Source organism: Notolepis coatsorum (assembly GCF_963971535.1).
Source record: "Notolepis coatsorum genome assembly, contig: SCAFFOLD_355, whole genome shotgun sequence".
Taxonomy (NCBI): domain Eukaryota; kingdom Metazoa; phylum Chordata; class Actinopteri; order Aulopiformes; family Paralepididae; genus Notolepis; species Notolepis coatsorum.
The window spans coordinates 17501-40000 of NW_028171022.1; the positions used below are offsets into that span (position 1 = coordinate 17501).

The 22500-nt window shown below is 45.4% G+C and overlaps 1 pseudogene across 1 annotated transcript in view; it reads left to right on the plus strand.

The window, feature by feature from the left end:
- LOC311248361 overlaps positions 1 to 22500 on the plus strand; it is a 40481-nt pseudogene that overhangs the window by 5259 nt on the left and 12722 nt on the right. Inside the window, exon 3 of the transcript in view lies at positions 9076 to 9149. The product of the transcript in view is annotated as an uncharacterized misc_RNA (transcript). The remainder of the gene's footprint in view (positions 1 to 9075; positions 9150 to 22500) is intronic.

The following is a 22500-nucleotide window of genomic DNA, read 5'->3' on the forward strand; positions in this document are numbered from 1 at the left end:
TGTGCATTGGGGCCGCGGCTCTCTGACGCCTTATTTTCTGGGCCCCGGCCTGAAAAGTTTGGGAACCCCTGGTGTAGACTACCACATGCCTCCTCTGTTGGTCTGGGGAGGGTGTAGACTACCACATGTCTCCTCTGTCGGTCTGGGGAGGGTGTAGACTACCACATGTCTCCTCTGTTGGTCTGGGGAGGGTGTAGACTACCACATGTCTCCTCTGTCGGTCTGGGGAGGGTGTAGACTACCACATGTCTCCTCTGTCGGTCTGGGGAGGGTGTAGACTACCACATGTCTCCTCTGTCGGTCTGGGGAGGGTGTAGACTACCACATGTCTCCTCTGTCGGGCTGGGGAGGGTGTAGACTACCACATGTCTCTGTCGGTCTGGGGAGGGTGTAGACTACCATATGTCTCCTCTGTCGGTCTGGGGAGGGTGTAGACTACCACATGTCTCTGTCGGTCTGGGGAGGGTGTAGACTACCATATGCCTCTGTCGGTCTGGGGAGGGTGTAGACTACCACATGTCTCTGTCGGTCTGGGGAGGGTGTAGACTACCATATGCCTCTGTCGGTCTGGGGAGGGTGTAGACTACCACATGTCTCCTCTGTCGGTCTGGGGAGGGTGTAGACTACCATATGTCTCCTCTGTCGGTCTGGGGAGGGTGTAGACTACCACATGTCTCCTCTGTGGGTCTGGGGAGGGTGTAGACTACCACATGCCTTTTCTGTCAGGCTGGGGATGGTGTAGACTACCACATGTCTCCTCTGTCGGTCTGGGGAGGGTGTAGACTACCACATGTCTCTGTCGGTCTGGGGAGGGTGTAGACTACCATATGTCTCCTCTGTCGGTCTGGGGAGGGTGTAGACTACCACATGTCTCCTCTGTCGGTCTGGGGAGGGTGTAGACTACCACATGTCTCCTGTGTCAGGCTGGGGAGGGTGTAGACTACCACATGTCTCCTCTGTCGGGCTGGGGAGGGTATAGACTACCACATGTCTCTGTCGGTCTGGGGAGGGTGTAGACTACCATATGTCTCCTCTGTCGGTCTGGGGAGGGTGTAGACTACCACATGTCTCCTCTGTCGGGCTGGGGAGGGTGTAGACTACCACATGTCTCCTCTGTTGGTCTGGGGAGGGTGTATGGCTGGGCGATATGGCCAAAAATGATATCGCGATAACGATATCAATAACAAACAAAAAAAATCGATACAAAAAAAGCGAATATTAAAAAATAAAAATTATTAAAAACAAATTTAAACAACAGATGTATGTTTATTTTGCAGCAATTCTTTGTCGTTGCCGCCATCTTTAGTGTTACATCCCCTCACACTCCAGTTCTCAGGCTGCAGCTGGTTTGAAAGCGAAAGTAAACCGGCTTCTCTGCTGGCTGTGGCTCCAGGGGAGTTGAACAGTTCTGGCTCTGCTAGTTTATTTTCTATCTTTTGGTGCTTTTTTGCTGGACAAACCACCGCACATGTGCACCGTGACTCATGACTGGAGACTAGCTCTGCTAGCCTACTGCGTACAGACGGTTTCAAACTGTATTTTAAATTAGAAAGCAAACAAAATAAAAGAGAAAAATAAATCTCAATTTGGTCAGTATTGTCATTTGGACAAGCAAAGCCATTACTTTAAGTTGCAGGCAAGAAAGACAAGTCTGTCCACTGTCTCTGGTTTTAAAACTGCCCTGTTGCAGGTCACAAAAAAATAAAAATAAAAATAAAAAAGATATTTCGATATTTATTTTTTCAATTTTTTTTTTCCAATACCGATTATTAAAATATATCGCGATAATTATCGTTATCGTTATATCGCCCAGCCCTAGGAGGGTGTAGACTACCACATGTCTCCTCTGTTGGTCTGGGGAGGGTGTAGACTACCACTACTCAATTCTCGGGTCAATTTTATTTGTGTTGTATCTGCTCCCCTTAGGGCCTATACTCTGAAAGCATGGCGTCTCCTTTCACTGCTACGCAGATGACAGCCAGATTGACATGCCATTAAAAAGAAACAATAGCAACCCGGTAAAACCATTATTAGCATGCCTTGATGATGTTAAGGCATGGCTGGCATCAAATTGTCTATGTCTCAATGACAGTAAAACAGAGGTCATGGTGTTTGGTCCCAGCAATAGGCATCCTGATGACTTGGGCCCTCTTGGGCTTTTGTGAAGCCAACTGTCACCAACCTAGGGGTGAAGTTTGATTGTGACCTAAAATTGGACAAGCAGATCAACGCTGTGGTAGGAAAGAGTTTTTTCCAACTCAGGAGGCTGTCCAAGGTCAAACCTTTTTTATCCCGTTCCGTTTTTTAAACGGTTATCCATGCTTTTATGACCTCTCGCCTTGATTACTGCAATGCCCTATACGTTGGCCTCCCTCTCTCGTTTGCAGCTGGTTCAGAACGCCACTGCCCGTCTGCTGACGGGAACACGAAAGCTTCCTGTGCGTTTTAGAATCGATTTTAAGGTTTTACTGTTTACTTTTAAATGTTTGAACGGCTTGGCACCGGGGTACCTCTCGGACCTGCTGGAACCCTATGTTCCCCCAAGGTCCCTCAGGTCCTCTGACCAGCTCCTCTTGGCCGTTCCAAGCTCCAGGCTGAAGCTTAGGGGGGACCGTGCTTTCGCTGTGGCAGCCCCAAAGCTCTGGAATGAGCTGCCACTGCATGTTAGGCAGGCCCCCACTCTGCAGGTGTTCAAATCACACCTCAAGACACACATATTTGCTCTGGCTTTCGGTTTTTAAACAGTTTTGAGAGACCTGCCTTTTTATGTGACACATTGTACTGTTTTTATTGTGTGCTTTTATTAAAAAAATTTATGTTCTATGTTTTATCTTATGTTGTGGACTTGTACAGCACTTTGGTCAACTTTGTTGTTTTTAAATGTGCTTTATAAATACAGTGGATTGGATTGGATTGGATGTGTCTCCTCCGATACATGTGGAGTCACCAGCCGCTACACTACCCAGCCTCTCTAGTGCTTAGACCTCTACACTACCCAGCCTCTCTAGTGCTTAGACCTCTACACTACCCAGCCACTCTAGTGCTTAGACCTCTACACTACCCAGCCTCTCTAGTGTTCAGACCTCTACACTACCCAGCCTCTCTAGTGCTTAGACCTCTACACTACCCAGCCTCTCTAGTGCTTAGACCTCTACACTACCCAGCCACTCTAGTGCTTAGACCTCTACACTACCCAGCCTCTCTAGTGTTCAGACCTCTACACTACCCAGCCTCTCTAGTGCTTAGACCTCGCCACTACCCAGCCTCTCTAGTGCTTAGACCTCTACACTACCCAGCCTCTCTAGTGTTCAGACCTCTACACTACCCAGCCTCTCTAGTGCTTAGACCTCTACACTACCCAGCCTCTCTAGTGCTTAGACCTCTACACTACCCAGCCTCTCTAGTGCTTAGACCTCTACACTACCCAGCCTCTCTAGTGCATAGACCTCTACACTACCCAGCCTCTCTAGTGCTTAGACCTCTACACTACCCAGCCTCTCTAGTGCTTAGACCTCTACACTACCCAGCCTCTCTAGTGCTTAGACCTCTACACTACCCAGCCTCTCTAGTGCTTAGACCTCTACACTACCCAGCCTCTAGTGCTTAGACCTCTACACTACCCAGCCTCTCTAGTGCTTAGACCTCTACACTACCCAGCCTCTCTAGTGTTCAGACCTCTACACTACCCAGCCTCTCTAGTGCTTAGTGTTGTAATACAGTACTTTTACCTTACCACTAGATGGCACTATCAGTCAATACCACCCTCTGCTTGTAGACAGATTTTTAGTACTTCCTGTCATGCTGTATGTTGTGTCTCAGTATGGTGTATGGTGCAACAAGGAATAAAGCTCTGGAAATATACAACAGGTTATGGGCCCAGAACATCGCTAGGAAGCTACACAGAGTTTTGTGTGAGATGAACAGTGTTGTGGGATTTCACAATGGATGACAAGCTGTTTATTGACCGGCTGAGCGGACCAGAGAACTGGGCAACATGGAAGTTTCAGATGGAGCACTTGCTGAAAGCTAAAGGACTATGGGGTATGCTAATTGAGACGGATACATTAGCTGCAGATGCTAATGTTCAAGCACGGGCTGAGTTTGATAAACGGAGAGAGAAGGCATTCTCTATGTTAGTGCTGAATGTAAGTACACCCCAGTTGTACCTGATAACAAGCTGCCAGACTCCCAAAGAGGCGTGGACCACGCTGAAAGGCCATTTTGAGAGAGATACTCTGGCAAATAAACTGTTTCTGAAGAAAAAGTATTTTCGATGTGAAATGAAGGAAGGAGATGGTTTAACTGAACATTTAAAACGGATGAAGGAGCTGACTGACCAGCTATCAGCAATAGGAGCTGTAATTGAAGAGGAAGACCAAATTGTAACACTTTTGGGTAGTTTGCCACCATGTTATGCTACAATTGTCACTGCACTAGAAACAAAGATTGACAGTCTGACACTGCAGTTTGTTCAGCAATCATTAACAAATGAAGAGCAAAAGCAAGTGAATGCTAATGTTAACTCAAGTAGTGCTACATCAGATGGTGCATCAGCCATGTCTTCACGTTTTCGAGGAAATGTGCAGAATAACTCCAGTGGTGGTCAGTCAATGGGAGTAGAAAGAGCAAGCACATGGAGGTGCTACGGGTGCGGAAAAGAAGGACATATTAAACGTGACTGTCCAAGCTTGAAATACAAAACTAAGAAGAAAACCCACAAGGCCAAAAACATGATGTATTACGATGATGAAGATTCATCTGAAAGTGCCTTTGTCGCCAGAGAGGCAACCCCGACTGACAGACCACAACATGCTGAGTGGTTAATTGATTCTGGAGCATCAAAGCACATGACATGTGATAAAAAGGTTCTTCAAGAATACCAGCAATTCTCAAAAGCACAGTCTGTGAGACTCGGTGACGGCAGGGTGGTTGAAGCCCTAGGACTTGGACATGTCAACATGAAAATGACTTTTAAATCAAGTGATGTAAAAAAAGTCACAATGTATGACGTGCTGTATGTTCCAAAGCTATCTGGGAATCTATTCTCAGTGGGAGCTGCTACCAAGAAAGGAAATACAGTGCAGTTCAGGAAGTCTCGCTGCTACATACATGGAAAAGATAGAACTCTTCATGGAATGGGAACACAAAGAGCTGATGGGCTCTATCAGCTGGATGTTGAAGGAAGTTCATCTGTCTGTCATAGTGCATCAGTAGCAGCCAGCCTGTGGCACCAGCGCCTTGGTCACACCACCAAGCTGAAGGAACTAAAGTATCTGGTGAATGGAGTGGACTTCTCTGCAGAGAAAGAGGTTCTCTTCTGTGAAGGATGTGTGGAAGGCAAGCTGGCTAAAAAGCCATACAAGTCGATTGGAGAAATCCGTTCCAAACGCAAGATGCAGCTGATTCACAGTGATGTCTGTGGTCCCATGCAGACTGAATCTGTAAGTGGAGCAAAATATTTTGTGACTTTCATTGATGATTACTCTAGATGCTGCAAGGTATACTTTCTGAAACAGAAGAATGAGGTGTTACACAAATTCAAGGAATTTGAGAAAACATTCTCAAATGAGTGTGGGCAGAGTGTCATGAGGCTGAGAACAGACAATGGTGGTGAGTACACATCAAAGGAGTTTCAAGAATATTTGAAAGCTCAAGGCATCCACCATGAAATGACTGTACCTCACTCACCACAGCAAAATGGTGTTGCAGAAAGAAAAAATAGGACATTAGTTGAAGCAGCTAGAAGCATGCTGTCACATGCTAAGTTGCCGAAGATGCACTGGGCAGAGGCTGTAGCCACCGCAGCTTACATACAGAACAGGCTGCCCACATCTGTCCTGAAGCAAGAGACTCCCTATGAGAGATGGTATGGAAAGAAACCTGACATGAGTCACATGAAGGTGTTTGGCTGTGTTGCTTATGCACATATCCCAGATTCAGAGAGAAGGAAACTGGACAAAAAGGCTGTGAAGCTTCGTTTTGTGGGATATGCAAACAATGCCAAGGGTTATCGCCTGTATGATGAAGAGAAAAGGAGAATTCGAATCCGTCGAGATGTCATCTTTGATGAATCAAACTTCAACTGTAAACAGGAAGTAAAGGGCGAGATGACGATTAAAACAGGTGAGAGTGAAACACGTGAAGTGAAGAACGAAATAATCATTAAAACAGAGGAGTGTGAAACACAAGATGATGAGGTCGATAGCACTGTCAGAACAAGCGGCAGAATCAGAAATGCTCCAAGGAGATATGGATATGATGACTTTGCTGATACAGTGACTGTTGATCATCATGCCAATATGTGTCGTGTGACAGAGCCAATCACACTGAAAGAAGCAATGGTGAGTCCTAATGCAAAGGAATGGCAGGAGGCGGCTGATTTGGAATATGAGTCGCTGCTGGAAAATGAGACATTGGACTTAGTGGATTTACCAAGAGAAAGAAAGACAGTAGGATCAAGATGGGTGTTCAAAGTCAAGCATCACAGTGATGGACGAGTGGAGAGATACAAATGCAGACTCGTCGCCAAGGGCTACTCACAGTTGTATGGTGCTGACTATGATGAAACGTTTTCACCTGTGGTACGATTCAGCTCTATTCGTACATTACTGTCCTTTGCTATTCAAAACAATCTACAGGTGCACCAGATGGACGTCGTAACTGCATTCCTTAATGGACACCTGGAAGAGGAAATCTACATGGAGCAACCAGACGGCTACATCAAACCAGGGGAGGAACACCTGGTATGCAAACTGAATAAATCGATCTATGGACTGAAGCAGTCTCCTCACTGCTGGAGCAAGGCTTTCACACAGTTCATGATGGGAATTGGATTCAAACAGAGCACATCAGACCCCTGTGTGTTTGTGAGATCAAGACAACAGCTTGAAATACTCGCAGTTTATGTTGATGATCTCATTCTGATAACGGAGTCGACTGAGAGCATGAACGAGCTCCCATTCCTAACTGCAACCATCAACTCCTCACTCAACTCGGGGGTGGTCCCCACCTCCCTAAAACAAGCCAGAGTCACGCCGCTCATAAAAAAACCAACCCTGAACCCCACCGTCATAGGCAACTACCGTCCTGTCTCTCTTCTCTCCTTCCTTTCTAAAACACTTGAACGTGCTGTATCCAACCAACTTACTACTTATCTCTTACAGAATGACCTCCTAGACCCTAATCAGTCAGGCTTCAGGACTGGTCACTCCACAGAGACAGCCCTCATTGCGGTCACAGAGGCACTTCACTTAGCAAAAGCGAAAGGCCTCTCCTCTGTCCTGATTCTCCTAGATCTATCTGCAGCCTTCGACACAGTCAACCACCAGATCCTCCTTGCGGCCCTCGCAGGAATGGGAGTGGCTGGCTCTGCGCTGACATGGCTGTCATCATACCTCAATGACCGCTCCTACCAAGTGTCATGGAGAGGGACCCTGTCGGCCACCCGCCCCCTGCGGACGGGTGTCCCCCAGGGCTCGGTTTTAGGACCCCTTCTCTTCTCCCTCTACACTAAATCACTGGGTAACATTATCACGTCTCATGGCTTCTCCTACCATTGTTATGCCGACGATACTCAACTCTTCCTCTCCTTCCCTCCCTCAGATATCCACGTCTCTGTGCGGATCTCGGCCTGTCTGTCCGACATCTCAGCCTGGATGACGTCCAACCACCTCAAACTGAACCTAAGCAAAACAGAATTGCTCCACCTGCCGGCCAAATCCTCCCCCCTAACCGACCTTTCAATCACAGTCGAGAATGCAGCTGTGACTGCGTCCCCGACCGCCAAGAACCTTGGTGTTGTCCTCGACGACCAGTTGAACTTCTCTGCTCACATCGCAGCGACGACCAGAACCTGCCGATTCCTCCTGAGCAACGTCAGAAGGATACGCCCCTTCCTGACAAAAGAAGCCACCCAACTCCTCGTCCAATCAACAGTCATCTCCCGCCTCGACTACTGCAATGCACTGCTCGCTGGCCTCCCGGCCACTGCCACTAAGCCTCTTCAACTCATTCAGAACGCAGCGGCCCGCCTGATCTCAAACCTACCGAAGTCGGCCCATGTCACCCCACTTCTTAGGGACCTGCACTGGCTCCCCATTGCTGCACGAATCCGCTTCAAGGCCCTCGACCTAGCATACCGTGCGGCAAAGGGAACCGCTCCCGCCTACCTCCGGTCAATGGTCTCTAACTACACACCCTCAAGACCCCTACGCTCTGCATCTTCTGGCCGCCTCAGACCTACTCCTATCCAAGCTCCGGGAGGGTCATCAAAGAGAAGTCGCCTATTCTCAGTCCTTGCCCCACAATGGTGGAATGAACTACCCACCCCAGTTAGGACAGCCGAATCACGTCCAATCTTTCGCCGTCGACTAAAGACTCACTTCTTCAACCATTATCTGAATTAAAAAAAAAAAAAAAAAAAAAAAAAATCTAACCCTAACTAACCGTACTGTCATGCACTTGTCCTAATAAACTAACCTACACTGTAGCACTCAACACTTTGATGAACATTGTTGCTCAGCTGATAGAGTTGTGCCCTTCCTGATGGCTTGTCGTACAGAACTTGTAAGTCGCTTTGGATAAAAGCGTCAGCTAAATGACTAAATGTAAATGTAAATGTAAACGAGCTGAAAATGGCTCTCAAGGAGCGCTACAAGATGAAAGACATGGGTGAGCTCTCCTATATCCTGGGCGTCTCAGTGATCCGAAATAAGAACAGTGTATTTCTTCATCAAAAGCAGTACATTGAAACCATTCTTCAGAAATATGGAATGGATGATGCAAATCCTGTAGCAACTCCTGCTGATGGCAATGTCAAATTGAGGAAAAGTGATGGTGTCAGTAAGCCAGTGCACCAACATACCTATCAGTCAATGGTAGGAAGTCTGCTGTATGCTGCAATGGCCACACGACCAGACATAGCTCAGGCAGTGAGTGCTGTGTCAAAGTTCAATGCAAATCCAGATGCTTCACATCTGACTGCTGTGAAGAGGATACTTCGATACTTGAAAGGGACAGTGAACCTTGCTCTCAAGTATGAGCAGTCAGACTCTGGAGCTTTGATTGGATTCTCAGATGCTGACTGGGCTGGTGATCAGGATGACCGCCGCTCAACAACAGGCAACATCTTTCTACTGTGTGGAGGAGCTGTGAGCTGGCTTAGCAAGAAACAGGCAACAGTTGCACTTTCAACAGCAGAAGCTGAATACATCGCACTCAGTCAAGCTGCTCAAGAAGGTGTCTGGCTGAGACGACTACTGAGCGATCTCGGAGTGGAGGCTACGTCCACAGTGATCCTGGAAGACAACCAAGGAGCCATCACAATCGCGAAGAATCCTGTGAACCACTCCAGGACAAAACACATAGACATTCGCTACCACTACATCCGTGAATGTGTGCAGAATGGGCAAATAGAACTGCAATATTGTCCAACAAATGACATGAAAGCAGACATCTTTACCAAGCCACTGACTAAACAGAAGTTTGAGTACCTTAGGGGAGAGATTGGACTTTTTCCTATTTAAATAGAGTGGTTATTTATGCTTGACAGGTGAACGCCGAACGCTGCCTGGTCAAAGCAAGTCTGAAAAATGTGAAAAAGAGTTCCAGTAAAAGCATTGTAAAAAGAGAAAGTATTTTTTGTTGTTGTTGTTTAAAGATATTTTTTTTCTTGATGTTTCTTTTTTATGAATGAGAGCATGGCTCTGTAATATTATTTAAAGGCACTTAATGCCATTGTAAAATTGAGTGGGAGTGTTGTAATATTATTTAAAGGGACTTGAATGCCATTGTAAAAGTAAGTGGGAGTGTTGTAATACAGTACTTTTACCTTACCACTAGATGGCACTATCAGTCAATACCACCCTCTGCTTGTAGACAGATTTTTAGTACTTCCTGTCATGCTGTATGTTGTGTCTCAGTATGGTGTATGGTGCAACAAGGAATAAAGCTCTGGAAATATACAACACTTAGACCTCTACACTACCCATCCTCTCTAGTGCTTAGACCGCTACACTACCCAGCCTCTCTAGTGCTTAGACCTCTACACTACCCAGCCACTCTAGTGCTTAGACCTCTACACTACCCAGACACTCTAGTGCTTAGACCTCTACACTACCCAGCCTCTCTAGTGTTCAGACCTCTACACTACCCAGCCTATCTAGTGCTTAGACCTCTACACTACCCAGACACACCTAGTGCTTAGACCTCTACACTACCCAGCCACTCTAGTGTTCAGACCTCTACACTACCCAGACACTCTAGTGCTTAGACCTCTACACTACCAGACACACCTAGTGCTTAGACCTCTACACTACCCAGCCTATCTAGTGTTTAGACCTCTACACTACCCAGCCACTCTAGTGTTCAGACCTCTACACTACCCAGCCTATCTAGTGCTTAGACCTCTACACTACCCAGACACACCTAGTGCTTAGACCTCTACACTACCCAGCCACTCTAGTGTTCAGACCTCTACACTACCCAGACACTCTAGTGCTTAGACCGCTACACTACCCAGCCTCTCTAGTGCTTAGACCTCTACACTACCCAGCCTATCTAGTGCTTAGACCTCTACACTACCCAGCCACTCTAGTGTTCAGACCTCTACACTACCCAGCCTCTCTAGTGCTTAGACCTCTACACTACCCAGCCACACCTAGTGCTTAGACCGCTACACTACCCAGTAGGGATGGGTACCGAATTAGGTACTTTTAAAGGTACCTACCGAATCACGTCGGTACTACCGAGTACCGATTCACGTGAGATCCGTCTGTGCCACATTTCGGTACTGGAATATATATATTTTTTTAAATAAAAAAAAAATCCTTTTTTAATTTTAATTTAATTGAAATTTTTCACGTCAACGTTCACACGCACAATATACACGTACCTAGGATTTTACTTGATTCAACAACAAAGCAGTCGGGGCAATGGCAAGCCGAAAACGGTTGAAAGTGTGGTTATTTTTTTCACAACTGAGGTAGTACATACATACCAACTATTCGCTACGTACATACATACCAACTATTTTATTCTCCACCCATCCATAGCAACACTATTATCACCGACATCCAAGAAGGGGGATCCCCCCTTTGAACGGCCCTTCTAAGGTTTCTCTCCTCCACATCGCCTGTGGTGCTTTTTTCCTATTGCTAGGTTTTTCCTTACCTTCGCTGGGGTATGTCTGGGAGTGTTATATTTATTACTTTACATTTATTTTGGATTTCATGGTGGGTTTTTTGTTCTTGATTTATTGGGATGTTTATTCTTGAATAGTTTAAAGAAGACTTGTCCGGCCCATGGGGACATTAACTTGTGATTTCGGGCTTTACAAATCAATTTGATTTGATTTAATATGCATTTAAGATAAGATAAGATAAGATAAGATACAGCTAACACTGTAGCGGTTAAAGCTGAGGTGCCTTGTTCAAGGGCACAGCGAGCAGGCACATGCACACATAGAGCCCAACGGGGTGCACAAGCACCTGCCCTTTTGTGCCTAATAAAAAAGTGCCCTTTTTATGCCAATTATTTTTACCATATTTTCTTTTTTACCTCCATATAGAGAGAGTGATCTGCAATCTGCTTGGGTTGGGGGTGCAAAACAGGCTCAACCATATGGATAAAAGTTCCCATATTATGTGCATTACACAAACTAAAAACAGATATTACATTACATTACATTACACAAACTAAAAACAGATATTACATTACATTACACACCCTAAAAACAGATATTACATTACATTACACAAACTAAAAACAGATATTACATTACACAAACTAAAAACAGATATTACATTACATTACACAAAAAAATATATTATATTGTCTGAATTACTAGAAGAAAGAAATGCACCACCTTTGGCTGATAGTAATTTATTAATTTCTTAGGATTTCTTTTGGTCTAATAAATGTTTAAGGTTCTTAGATGGATCCCCTGCTGCCTCCTCCTTCTCTTCCTCCTCTTCCTCCTCCTCTTCCTCCTCCTCCTCCTCCTCCTCCTCCTCCTCCTCCTCCTCCTCCTCCTCCTCCTCTTCCTCCTCATCCTCCTCCTCCTCCTGCTCCTCCTCCTCCTCCTCCTCATCCTCCTCCTCCTCCTCCTCCTCCATTGGGAGCAGCGTACTGGCTCATGTTAGGCAGGCCATGCATTATGCAGCAGCTTACGTCACCGCGCTGGGTCTTCATGTCCTCGGCTACAGTCCACCTGTCGCTGCTCTGGTCGTAGCGCTCCACGTTGGAGATGAAGGTGAAGTTATAGTAGCCTCCGACCACGAAGAGCAGGTCGTCCAGCACCGCGATGCCAAAGCTGATGCGGGGGGTGAGCATGGCGGGCAGGGTGCTCCAGGAGTCAGTCAAGGGGCTGTAGGCCTCCGCGCTACGCAGATAGTTTTCACCATCACACCCTCCCACCTGAGGACAAGACACATGAGAGGAATGTTTTAGTGTGTGGCGCAGGCAGGCAAGCAGACACTGTATTAATCCACTTAGGGAAATGAGGGCATCACAGCAGCATTGCAAGTCAAATGATACATATCTATAGAAATATCTAGTATAAAGCATTTGTCTCCGTGTGCACCTACCGCATAGACTTGTCCTCCGTACGCAGCGACTCCCAGTCCTCTACGCCTGCTACTCATGGGGGCGATCAGAGTCCACTGGTCGGTGTCTGGGCTGTAGCACTCAGCTGTGAACAGCCACCCCGTCCTGTTGATGCCACCACAGATGTAAACCTGTAATAAGAAAGAATATTCTAATTTAGTTTATATATTCCATTTGATTTCATTCTACTTTAATTGTCTGTTAATGTTGATGCACCAAAGGACCCAGACACATCTTTTGTATGTGCAAGCTTACTTGGCAATAAAGACATTTATGATTTATGATCTAACGTTCCTTGTGTTCATCTAGCACCCTGTGTCCCTCAGTTCCACCCACCTTGCCCTGGAGGGCTGCTGCCCCGGCGGAGCTCCTGCGCTCCAACATGGGTGAGATCAGTGTCCACTGGTTGGTTTCAGGCTCGTAGCACTCGGCGGTGTTCAGGTCCATGTGTCTGTCGTACCCTCCCATGGCGTAGATACAGCCGTCCAACGCGACCACGCTGAGCTCACAGCGGCGTGAGTGCATGGGAGCCGCCTGCAGCCATCTGCGAGTCACAGGGTTGAACCTGCTCACACTGCTCACACTGCTCAAATACTCTACGTTGTCCCGGCCGCCGACGCAGTAGACCAGACCGTGGTGATAAGCGGTTGCGGCGTGGCAGGCCCGGGGACTCTCCCCCTCAACGCTCACGTCCATCCATCCACCGGCTCGGATATTGTAAGCCTCCATGCCACCCCGGCCTCCGATGGCCAATAGGACCTCCTGGGGCAGGCGTGGGCGGGTCAGGGGGTTTGGGAGCCTGTCGGAGCCAGGGGGGTTCAGGACGCTGAGGATGAGGGGCCTGCAGTCGTGGCTGTCCCTCACCACAGGGTTGTTCTGGACGTTGCTCCTGAAGTAGTCAGGCCTCATCAAGCCCATGCGAACCTGAGAAGAGACAAGCAGACAGCGGGTACAACTTAGACATCGGTTGTAGACGGTTTCTGTTGCTAGGGAACAGTTTGGACGCAAATGTTCGAAAACCACTGTACTAGGGAACCTAGTGTTGTTTTAATGTAATGCACAGTAATACAATTAGTTACCTTGGGCAGCAGCAAAGGGATGTGTGTTTTACGCTCCTCACGGGAGTGGTCGATCCAACGGAGGACGGCCTCGAACACCGTCTCCTCGCTCTTCACGTTCAGATCATCCCTCTCGATGATGTCCACCAGTTGCTGCGGGGACAGCTCCACAAACTCCTGTGAGACGTGCAACATTTCCTCAAAGTGGCACACGGTGAAGAGATGGGCCTTGCGCATCAGGTCATGGCAGCAGTAGATGTCCGCGAACCTCCAGATGCCGACACAGTTTTCCAGAGACAGCTGGCCTTCTAGGAAGTCAGAGCACGCTCCTACTATGCCAGTGACGCGAAGTTGGTCTGCAGCCACCAGAAGCTCTGCTACGTTCTCTGCTGTCACCGGCACAAAGCGTGTGTAGGTGTACTCTATGATGAGCTGCATCATACCTGGGGACACCCCAGGGATAGTGTAGACTGCTTTCTCTGAGTCGCTCCAGCGAGTGAAGAGGGCTCTGTGGGACGCAGAGTATAGAGATATCTGATGAGTAAACAGTAAGCAACATTCTGTCCTGTGTAGTAATTAGGGCTGACCCCTATTAGTCGAATAGTCGACTAATCGGTCGAAAGGAGCCGTAGTCGACTGCCAACCTCTTAGAAGCGTGGCTAACGCTAATGGCACGCATACCAGAGGCCAACTGCCTAAGAAAACAGGCACAGAGGCACTGAAAGAGGATTTCACCCATCTAATGAACACACTAGACTAGACAAATATCAAGATGTATCCATCAGAGGACCAATTGCATGCATTTGCAGAGAACAAGAAGCCTTCAGTCGACTCCTTCAGACATTAAGCACCCCCCACAGCCCAAATGGAATGATAAAAATTAAAAAATTTTAATATTTTTTTAGAAAATATCATTTATTTTTTATTTTTTTTGTCGACCAATAGTCGACTAACGGCAAATTTTGGCCAATCATAGTCGACCATCCAAATCCTTAGTCGGGGACAGCCCTCCAGTAGACGTACAGTATAGTATCTGGTTACAGTAGAAGTACAGTATAGTATCTGTTTACAGTAAAAGTACAGTATGGTATCTGTTTACTAACCAAGCTAACCTGAACCAAGCTAACCTGAATCAAGCTAACCTGAACCAAGCTAAACTTACCTGAAATAGTCACTGCAGTCACACAGGAGGGCCTTGTGGGCGTTGAACTCAGTGCTGTTGACTTTAATAACCACATCACAGAACCTTCCCTCCAGACGCAGCTCATTAAGGATTGTACAGGACATTGTTTCCTTTTCCATGTGGGGATTTTAAATTGTATCTACAGAATATATTCAAGCTTACAGACAAGTAGCCGGAAACAACAAGTGATATCTTCACTTGCTCTTCTGAGATCTGAGATCTTCTGAGAGAATTGTTGAATAATATACTGTACACAAATGTTCTAGAATGTTCTATTATGACATCATACTGGACATCACAAATGTTCTAGAATGTTTGATTATGACATCATACTGTGACACCACAAATGTTCTAGAATGTTTATTTATTTAATTTATTTAATTTGTTTATTTGGACGGGACAATGCAAACTGTATGAACACTGTGGAGTGTAAAAATTGCCGGATTTAGCACAAGGCTAATTTCCATCCGTTGTCCCCAAACATAAAAACAGGACTCATAGAAACAGTAAGAAATGTACAAATACATAAAAACAGGACAACGGATGCGGAGATACGGATGCGGATCTAATGATGCTAATGATGGAGCATCGCCGTCGGTTGTGTGATAGTAAAGGGTTAACCTTCTGTCGTGTGGCAGTGAAAGGGTTAACCATGTCATTTTCCGGGACTTGTTGGTGTTCTCTCTCGGGGGATTCTGATCTACCAGAAGCACAGCTGGACTGTATTGCCATTTGCTTACTCCTCCCTTCTAGCAAGGCGTCTCGTTCTTCTGAACTGGAAAAACGATCGTCCTTTGATTTGTGATGTTATGTATTGTTTAAAAGTGGAAAAGATAAAATACACATTGCGGGGATCAAGTGGAAAGTTTGATGTGGTGCGGCAGCCCTTTATTTCTCAGGTGGAACGGTTGACTATGTCTCTCACCTCCTGAGATAATGACTCTGTATTGTATTGTAACGGTTTTGTATTGAAGTGCTCTGTGAACTGTTTTTATGTTTTCTTTGTTTTGTTTTGTGTGTGCTTATGTTTGATACGTCTGTAACGTCTAAAACTTTAAAAACACATTGACTAAAAAATAAATATATAAAAAACATAACAATCTAACATTGTAAAAAAACAGGCACAGAGGCACTGAAAGAGGATTTCACCCATCTAATGAACACACTAGACTAGACAAATATCAAGATGTATCCATCAGTGGACTAATTGCATGCATTTGCAGAGAACAAGAAGCCTTCAGTCGACTCCTTCAGACATTAAGCACCCCCCACAGCCCAAATGGAATGATAACATTTTTAAAATTTAAATATTTTTTTAGAAAATATCCTTTATTTTTTATTTTTTTTGTCGACCAATAGTTGACTAACGGCAAATTTTGGCCAATCATAGTCGACCATCCAAATCCTTAGTCGGGGACAGCCCTCCAGTAGACGTACAGTATAGTATCTGTTTACAGTAAAAGTACAGTATGGTATCTGTTTACTAACCAAGCTAACCTGAATCAAGCTAACCTGAATCAAGCTAACCTGAACCAAGCTAAGCTGAATCAAGCTAACCTGAACCAAGCTAACCTGAACCAAGCTAAACTTACCTGAAATAGTCACTGCAGTCACACAGGAGGGCCTTGTGGGCATTCAACTCAGTGCTGTTGACTTTAATAACCACATCACAGAGCCTTCCCTCCAGACGCAGCTCATTAAGGATTGTACAGGACATTGTTTCCTTTTCCATGTGGGGATTTTAAATTGTATCTACAGAATATATTCAAGCTTACAGACAAGTAGCCGGAAACAACAAGTGATATCTTCACTTGCTCTTCTGAGATCTGAGATCTTCTGAGAGAATTGTTGAATAATATACTGTACACAAATGTTCTAGAATGTTCTATTATGACATCATACTGGACATCACAAATGTTCTAGAATGTTTGACTATGACATCATACTGTGACATCACAAATGTTCTAGAATGTTTATTTATTTAATTTATTTAATTCGTTTATTTGGACGGGACAATGCAAAATGAATGAACACTGGAGTGTAAAAATTGCCGGATTTAGCACGAGGCTAATTTCCATCCGTTGTCCCCAAACATAAAAACAGGACTCATAGAAACAGTAAGAAATGTACAAATACATAAAAACAGGACAACGGATGCGGAGATACGGATGCGGAGCTAATGATGCTAATGATGGAGCATCGCCGTCGGTTGTGTGATAGTAAAGGGTTAACCTTCTGTCGTGTGGCAGTGAAAGGGTTAACCATGTCATTTTCCGGGACTTGTTGGTGTTCTCTCTCGGGGGATTCTGATCTACCAGAAGCACAGCTGGACTGTATTGCCATTTGCTTACTCCTCCCTTCTAGCAAGGCGTCTCATTCTTCTGAACTGGAAAAATGATCGTCCTCCATCAGGTGGATTTGTGATGTTATGTATTGTTTAAAAGTGGAAAAGATAAAATACACATTGCGGGGATCAAGTGGAAAGTTTGATGTGGTGCGGCAGCCCTTTATTTCTCAGGTGGAACGGTTGACTATGTCTCTCACCTCCTGAGATAATGACTCTGTATTGTATTGTAACGGTTTTGTATTGAAGTGCTCTGTGAACTGTTTTTATGTTTTCTTTGTTTTGTTTTGTGTGTGCTTATGTTTGATACGTCTGTAACGTCTAAAACTTTAAAAACACATTGACTAAAAAATAAATATATAAAAAACATAACAATCTAACATTGTAAAAAAACAGGCACAGAGGCACTGAAAGAGGATTTCACCCATCTAATGAACACACTAGACTAGACAAATATCAAGATGTATCCATCAGTGGACCAATTGCATGCATTTGCAGAGAACAAGAAGCCTTCAGTCGACTCCTTCAGACATTAAGCACCCCCCACAGCCCAAATGGAATGATAAAATTTTTAAAATTTAAATATTTTTTTAGAAAATATCATTTTTTTTTTTTTTTTTTTTCAACCAATAGTTGACTAACGGCAAATTTTGGCCAATCATAGTCGACCATCCAAATCCTTAGTCGGGGACAGCCCTCCAGTAGACGTACAGTATAGTATCTGTTTACAGTAAAAGTACAGTATGGTATCTGTTTACTAACCAAGCTAACCTGAATCAAGCTAACCTGAATCAAGCTAACCTGAACCAAGCTAAGCTGAATCAAGCTAACCTGAACCAAGCTAACCTGAACCAAGCTAAACTTACCTGAAATAGTCACTGCAGTCACACAGGAGGGCCTTGTGGGCATTAAACTCAGTGCTGTTGACTTTAATAACCACATCACAGAGCCTTCCCTCCAGACGCAGCTCATTAAGGATTGTACAGGACATTGTTTCCTTTTCCATGTGGGGATTTTAAATTGTATCTACAGAATATATTCAAGCTTACAGACAAGTAGCCGGAAACAACAAGTGATATCTTCACTTGCTCTTCTGAGATCTGAGATCTTCTGAGAGAATTGTTGAATAATATACTGTACACAAATGTTCTAGAATGTTCTATTATGACATCATACTGGACATCACAAATGTTCTAGAATGTTTGACTATGACATCATACTGTGACATCACAAATGTTCTAGAATGTTTATTTATTTAATTTATTTAATTCGTTTATTTGGACGGGACAATGCAAAATGAATGAACACTGGAGTGTAAAAATTGCCGGATTTAGCACGAGGCTAATTTCCATCCGTTGTCCCCAAACATAAAAACAGGACTCATAGAAACAGTAAGAAATGTACAAATACATAAAAACAGGACAACGGATGCGGAGATACGGATGCGGAGCTAATGATGCTAATGATGGAGCATCGCCGTCGGTTGTGTGATAGTAAAGGGTTAACCTTCTGTCGTGTGGCAGTGAAAGGGTTAACCATGTCATTTTCCGGGACTTGTTGGTGTTCTCTCTCGGGGGATTCTGATCTACCAGAAGCACAGCTGGACTGTATTGCCATTTGCTTACTCCTCCCTTCTAGCAAGGCGTCTCATTCTTCTGAACTGGAAAAATGATCGTCCTCCATCAGGTGGATTTGTGATGTTATGTATTGTTTAAAAGTGGAAAAGATAAAATACACATTGCGGGGATCAAGTGGAAAGTTTGATGTGGTGCGGCAGCCCTTTGTTTCTCAGGTGGAACGGTTGACTATGTCTCTCACCTCCTGAGATAATGACTCTGTATTGTATTGTAACGGTTTTGTATTGAAGTGCTCTGTGAACTGTTTTTATGTTTTCTTGGTTTTGTTTTGTGTGTGCTTATGTTAACATAGCAATCTTACATTGTAAAACTACTGTAAATTAATTGTTTGACATGCATGCAAATAAAGCACCTTTGAATTGAATAGAGAGAGAGAGAGAGAGGAGAAGGAATGGAGAGACAGAGTGAAAGAGATAGAGAGAGCCTGTCTGTGTGTGTGTGTGTGTGTGTGTGTGTGAGTGTGTGTACCTGAGGTGTCGTCTTATTGAAGACGTCTCTTCCTTGTATAACATCAGTCATGAATTTCTTCTTCAGCTGTTGATATTCTACTGATATCAGCTGGATGGACTCCAGCTCTGAACTGCAACACACACACACCTCTATACACACACACACACACACACACACACACACACACACACACACACACACACACACACACACACACACACACACACACACACACACACACACACACGCACCCCCACCTCACCCCTGCACACTTTGCCAACCTAGGATGGCTTAGAGTAGACGACAGAGTACAGCAACTTGCAATGGGCCTGGTCTACAAGATACACTACACGACCAAGGTACCCATGTACATGTCAAAATACTTCCCAAAGGTCAGTGAATACCACGATCACAACACCAGAGGGAGCTCCACAAATCATGTAAAACCCAGATTCGGCTCAAACAAGGGACTAAACACGTTTCGCAATTATGCCACAACAATGTGGAACGCCCTACCCAAAGCTGTAAAGGAATGTGAATCACTACCCACCTTCAAAAACACTCTCAAAGAACACCTACGGGAGACTGCAATTCAAAACTGGCCCCTACAAATGTCCTAACCCAGTTGTACAATAAAGACCAAGCATGGCTTTGTCAGTATTCCAACGTACCCAACCCCCCCCCCCCCCCCCAACCTCCTCCAATGTACAGCCCCACCCAACCCCACCCCACCTACCCAACCTCCTCCAATGTACAGTTTCTATGTCAAATGTATGTCAGTATTCCAATGTACAGTGTGTCCCCCCCCTACCCAAGCCCCCCCCACCTCCAATGTACTGCCCCACCCCACCTACCCAACCTCCTCCAATGCACAGTGTCTATGTCAAATGTATATACACTCTTTTTCTGGATTTTTTAGTATCACAAACAGTACTGTATTTGAAAATCTGGTATGTCATAAATGTATAGATGTAGCAGTACTGTCTATCTGTATGTCGTGTGTGTCATATGATGAATTGAAAATGGGGGACCCTGATGGAAACAAGACGAAAGTCTTTCTCAGGTCTGCATCCTCTTAACAATTGTATGTACTGAGCTGTACTGTACTGTACCCATTCTGCAATCTGTTAATAAACTTTTCAATCAATCAAGCACACACACACATACATATGAGATAAACACACAGTCACACACGCATATAAGATAAACACACACACAAACACACACACACAGAAGATAAACACGTCCACACACACATACAGATATGAGATATACACACATGAGATAAACACAGACACACATACATACACATATGAAACAAACACACAAGCTATATCAACACACACACCCACAGACACATACCTTTACAAACATACACACACACACGCATTCATATTACTTAGAGTTGATGTTGGTCCAACTGCCTTTCCAGTTTTGCCCTGCGAGACTAGAGAGAGAGAGAGAGTGAGAGAGAGAGATTATATATATATGTGTTATTAGTGAAATATGAGTTATAGAGGTACCACTTGTCCTACTGTCGCGCCTGGAAAAACATGTTGGCATCACAGGCGTTGCCCTAAGCTGGTTTAAGTCCTAACTGACTGACCGGAGCTTCTCAGTCCAGCTTGGAGAATTCTTCTCTTCAGCGGCCCCACTTACCTGTGGGGTGCCCCAAGGGTCGATACTGGGCCCGTCCTCTTTTTATTATATATGTTGCCCTTAGGCAATCATTATTTAGTAATGATTCACCTGACCCTACAGCCATTGCCCTAGGCCCCCTGGGCTCAAATATCCGCTCCTCTGTCAGAAACCTCGGAGTAATCTTCGACAGAAATTTTAAATTTGATAAGCAGGTTAGTTCGGTGGTCAAAACTAGCTTTTTTCACCTCAGACTCCTAGCCAAGACCAAACCATACCTCTCCCAGAAGGATCTGGAGAGGGTGATCCATGCCTTTATCTCGACCCGGCTGGATTACTGCAATGCGTTGTATGTCGGCATTGACCAGTTGCTGCTTCGTCGCCTGCAACTGGTACAACATGCGGCTGCCCGCCTGCTTTCCGGTTCCAGGAAACGTGACCACATTACACCAGTTCTGGCTTCTCTCCACTGGCTCCCCGTCCGTTTCCGTATTGATTTTAAACTTTTATTGACTGTTTTTAAAGCTCTACACGGGCTGGCTCCACCGTACCTAGCTGAGCTCCTACATCACCCCACCCCATCCAGAGCCTTAAGGTCTGCTGACCAGCTGCTGCTGGAGGTGCCTAGGACCAGGCTAAAAACCAGGGGGGACAGAGCCTTTGCTGCTGCTGCCCCCAGACTCTGGAACAGCCTCCCCCCCACATAAGATCTGCCCAGAGCCTGGAGGTTTTTAAATCCTTGCTCAAAACACACCTCTTCTCCCTGGCCTTTGACCAGAGCTAGCCCAGCATCTATACATGACGTCAGCTGTCACTCTGCATTTTTTATCAAATTTTCTTGTCTCTTTTATTGCATTTTGCCCTTGCTTTCCTATATGTCCTGTACTCTACCTCTTTTTCTAGTGTATTTTATTGCATTGTATGTGTTTTTACCATGTTGTGAAGCACTTTGGTTTGGCTGTTAGTCATTTGTAAAGTGCTATATAAATAAAACTGACTTGACTTGACTTGACTATAGAAATCTCAGGGCATCGAGTCGGGAAAAAGGCGAGGTTTTACGCAAGGATTTGGCACAACCTAACTTGAGTGTAGTCTTTTGCATCCGCGGAGCTAATGCTGCTAATGATGGAGCATCGCCGTCGGTTGTGTGATAGTAAAGGGCTAACCTTCTGTATTGTCACAGTGAAAGGGTTAACCGGCTGTCGTGTGGCAGTGAAAGGGTTAATGCCAATATCGGCCGATCCCTATGTCGTACCTCTGGGACCAGGTCTGGATGGTGCTAGCTAGGGCGTGTTCAGCTGCCGTACCTCTGGAACCAGGTCTGGATGGTGCTAGCTAGGGCGTGTTCAGCTGCCGTACCTCTGGAACCAGGTCTGGATGGTGCTAGCTAGGGCGTGTTCAGCTGCCGTACCTCTGGAACCAGGTCTGGATGGTGCTAGCTAGGGGGTGTTCAGCTGCCGTACCTCTGGAACCAGGTCTGGATGGTGCTAGCTAGGGCGTGTTCAGCTGCCGTACCTCTGGAACCAGGTCTGGATGGTGCTAGCTAGGGCGTGTTCAGCTGCCGTACCTCTGGAACCAGGTCTGGAT